Genomic DNA, 5048 nt, shown 5'->3' with positions numbered 1-5048 from the left:
TCAATGATTGTACGCTAGTGTGAGTGAAAATTTCTGAATTATAAATTTGCTTTGTGTAGTATATGATTTTGCAAAGCAAGAGTTTATTTAATTTATTTATTTTTGATTTATAAGGAATATTCTAAGCTTTGGAAAAATTTTCTTTTAAAAGGTATTTTGTTCACAAATTTTGAAAATGATTTTATAAAGTCTCTAAAAATCCAAGTTATTTTATGACATAAATTTTATAATTTTTGAACTTGTATTTTATTTTATAAAAATAAATCTTTATAAATTTTATTTGTTATAATTAGCAAATTACGTGGCTACCCTTGCATGCAAATACTCTTCCAATTCAACTTAGGGGCAAGGAAGACATTTCCAACCCCACTCACTTTCATTCTACTAACCAAATTACCCCTTTACCCTTGCATGCAAATCTACTTAACTATAATTGGAAGGTTACTCTTGTAAAATCTCAAATCCACTCACTTTTGGCCAAATAAAAACCAAACTAACATGATTATTACTTCATATTCACCCCACCATTTCCACACTCCTCCTTTCCTCCCCCTCCTCTCGGTTTTTCCCCCTCCCCTCTCGGAAATTCCCAAAAACCGAGCCCCCATCCCCTTCTTTCCTCATTTCTCACTCAAATAATCATCCTATTATCAAGTAATCCTACTCCCTACATGTTGTTCTTGTATATCTTAAGAGTGTAGAGTAGAAAAACTTATGTGTTGACCTTGCATGGTGGTGTTTTGTTAAAACTCCAAGTGAATATCCTTGATTCTTGTGAATTCAAGGCTTTCACCATTAGTTATAGTAGCAAAGGGTTGAGAATGGCTAGATATGAGTATCTACACTCATGCAATTGTTGTTTTCACCCTAATCCATTCGGCCATGACTTGATAGGAGCCGAATGGATGGTGTTTTGGTTGTCATGTTCCACTTTGTGTGTTTTTGTGATGATAACATGAAAATCTTAGCGAAGTCTTGATAAAACTCTTTGCATGCTAAGTGATCATCTAGGTATACCTTATTCTAGGCTTGCATGTTAATGTTATGATAGAACATATGTAGAAAATGTGTTGTTTTGGTTTGAAAAACCCGAAGGCATGCATGCATGTGGATTTCTCTTAGAATGTTATAAGATTTTGATCATTTGGAAAGATTTTGTTAGTGAGCCTTAATTTCAGTAGGAATAATGTGTTAATATTGATTTATGCTTCTTGTTGCATGGCAATAATTCATGGTTATCTTTTATAAAAATATATATCTTATTGTTTCAAAAGCATGAAGATTTGTGATTTGTGAAGTGTAGTCTCTTTTGTTTTGCCATAATTGTACCTTAGGTAAGAATGATCTCACCAAGGTTATTTTAAGAAAAAGGGAGTTAGTTCAGTAGAATACCATGTATAAGTCTTGGTTTAAGTATTTAGTTGTTGTTAGTTGGGTTTGTCAAGTCAAAACCTTGGAAAATGAGAGTTATAGTTTCTGCAGAAAAATCAGTATAGCACCCTGAGGTTTAGAGTGAGTTTTGACCATGTCATTGGTGTGCACTTTGAGGCCCAAGCTACCAGAAGTTAGTATTGGGAGTATATAATAGGTTTTAGGAGTTGGTTGGAGGTTTGCATGTCATTTGGTTAGGTGCACAAGTAGAATCACAAAATATGTCCAGCAGGGGACAATTTTGTTGCAACTTGGAAATTGGGAGATTTGACTATGTCATGGATAGGCCCTCATTAGGCCCAATTGGGCCTTAGTTATAGGGTATGTCAGAGAAGTTTTTCCAACCATAGTTCATAGGATATGAGCTAGAACCATGTGTCACAAGTTAATTCAAGTCAGGGCATTTTCTGCCCAGAAAAACAGGGGAACCTTGGACTTTTAGCTTAGGCCCAAGAAGGCCTAAGCCAGGCCCTTGCGCCACATCAAGTTTGTGAGATGCCCTTAGGTCAGGAGAGTCTTGTGTAAAAGTTTTGAAGGAAAACTTGTAGTTTAAGAGTGTCTAATGTACTCAAGAAACCATAGTTATCATTCTGAAATTTGCACCAGTGAGCACTATCACTTATCACATAGTTTTAGAACACTTAGAAGTGAGTATTAGGTCGACCACCATAGTTGTAAGATATTATAAGGTTAGTAGAGCAAAAGGCACAAGTGAGGGTCAATAGGTTTTGGATAATTTAGGAAAGGCACATCGAGTTAGGAAGCCAAAATTAGAAGACCTTGTCTAGTTTAGCGACCAAGTGACTTAAGTTGTGAGTCAAGATCATCCAAGCCTAGTGTTGCATTATGGTATATATGGTGTTATTTGTGTTAATATATGATATGTGAATATGTGGCTATGTGTGTGCAATTGTAATTTAAAAGTGAATATAAATTAAGTGCATATAGGCCTAAGTGCCATCCGTGTTTAATTTCGAGTTGTAAATAGGTTAAGTTGGTGAGAATATATTATAATGAGGATTATTATTATTATTTATGTAGGATCTCGAGACGCGGGAAAACTTGCCATAAAAGTCGAGTGAAGCTCCAGTTGTTGCTCCTACCAGTCAGACCAGACCAGCCTATCCCAAGGCAAGTGATTCAACTTGACCTTCGTATTTACTACAAATAGTTCTTATATATTGATGCAATTATCCTGAGTCATTTGATATATTTAAATGAAGCGTATCTTTTGTTTATCTTCGAGTTACATAGAGATGCCATGAACCATCGAGTACGTATTGCAAGTAGTTCAAAAGTCTTTTCATGATAGTTAAATGCCATGATAAAATAAAGATTTGTTATAATACTTTATTGATCCTTTTGATTATCATGCTATTGATCCCTGAGAAATCTTGATATTGCACCCTGATGCTTTGATTCAACTCTTGAAATAACCTCGATAGAAACTTTATCTTGATACCTAAAAGCCAATCATTTCTTAAATTCATTCATGATTGTTTGATAACCCTATCCTTACCCTAAAGCTTGATACCCTGTTATATCTTGAGCTGATGATCACTTTCTTTATATTTTAACACCTCTATCCTATTTGGAACCAGTGATGCTTATCTTCTTGATGTTCTAATACCTATACTATACCTTGTCTACAACCATTGCTTTAAGCCTAGTTTGGCATTAATCCTTCATATTATCCAATAGCCTTGCTCAATTTCCTTGTCAAAGTTCTTGTTTATGGGAATCTCTCAATTACCCTAATATAGTAAAGTCTAGTAGATCATGGCCCTGAAATTTAGTGTCATATTTCCAGTGTTTCGAGTTGATCTATAATCCCTTGATAAAAATGTTTACAGTCAAAAGAGATTTTGTCATAAATCGGCATCAATTTTTATAATGATTAAAATGTGGGTTTTTTGTCCCAAAGGGGGATAAATGTTTTCTTGAATAGTGGATCTGGACTGAGACGCGAGTCCTTTCCACACTTATATTAGGCTTAAAAGTTGCCTAGGGATTCCCAATAATGTTTTAGAACCCAGCGAGGTTCGGGATTACTTCGCGGCTGATCACCGGCTGTAATCCGTAGCGTCATAAAATGATTTTGATTAAGACATGATTTTAAAAAATTTTTGATGCAAGCAAAATGATGCCATCTCACATAGTTTTTATCTCTCGTTACCTTTGGTTATGTCTTTCCATTATCATTCTTAAAAGTATATCTCAATTTATGTTTTGTGTCATACTATTAGCACTTGTTGAGCATTTGGCTCACTTCTTGCTTTACCCTTATATTACTGTTAGGGCGAAATCACGCACTAATATTCACGCAAGTATACGCGTTCGCAAGTAATATAGAATACTTTCTAGTTCGTTCCCTCAGAGACTCAGACTAAATTATTGTCTAATTTAACTCACTCACCAATGTATGATTACTTCTCAATGTTAAGATAATAATACTTAAAATTGTTGATTAAATATTAACTATAATTAACTACTTAATTAACCACTTAACTAACACTTCAATTTATCAATAATAAAACACTCATGAGATCACAACTTCATTATTACTTCCTTCTATAGCCATAGTTATTACCTTTAGCATGTGACAGTGATGATATTAATCGAATAACACGAAACTGATAAAAGCCAACTTTCATTGTACTAATACCATTCTACCAAACATCCACAATTAAGATAGAAGTTGAATAGTCATCAATTATGTTGAGTTCCTATATGTCTACAGAAATTGACAACACAACGATTTAAGCACAAGTTATTCCTTTTGATTACATAGGGCAAATAAAACTGTTAGAGTTACCCACTAATCATGCACAATGTACATGAACCTATGCTAGCATGGCAAGTTCTAAATCTCAAGATCCACCGTCGCTTCACAAGAGATTAACACCCTATCTTATATGTTCGCGACGCACATAAGACGAATACGCACAACCAATACTAGATATCATGCAATCATCACATACTAAAGTATTAAACAATTAACTAAAGAATTCCATAATAAATCCGTTGCAACCCCATGATCACGATTAGCCCATAATAGAACTTATCGCCATTATGGGTTCATATGAAATCATGATAACAAACACAAGAAAATAATAACTAAACTGATTATATTAAAACAGAGTACGTCACAAGAGTAAATAAGTCAAAGCAAGAAAACTAGCATCCAACGCTACAACGAAACAAGAATCACAAGAATATATGCTTCCTCTTCGCTGCTGTGTGCTAAATCGGTCTTCTTCCTTATCTCCTTCGCTTCTTGCGTAAAACACAATCTAAAACATAATCTCCTCTTAATTCTCTGTGAAAAACGTCTCAAATCTACTTATATAATAGTCCCATAAAACTCAGATTACATAGAAGTTGGAAGCCAAACAGAAGTAGAAGTCTAAAATAATATATCTTTTTCCCCGACCCTGCGCGGCCGCTCAGCATTTCTGCGCGGGCGCGCAAGGTTGCTGCGCGGCCGCTCAGTATTGCTGCGCGGGTGCGCAGGACCCTTCTGGAAAAATTCCATGTTTGCTCTGTTTCTTCGCCGTAATCTGCCCGTTCTTTTCCTCTCGCAATGGTGAACACATGCCAAGGCTTATTCTTGATGA

Source organism: Apium graveolens, chromosome 9 (genome assembly GCF_009905375.1).
Source record: "Apium graveolens cultivar Ventura chromosome 9, ASM990537v1, whole genome shotgun sequence".
NCBI lineage: Eukaryota > Viridiplantae > Streptophyta > Magnoliopsida > Apiales > Apiaceae > Apium > Apium graveolens.
This window is presented reverse-complemented; position numbering follows the sequence as displayed.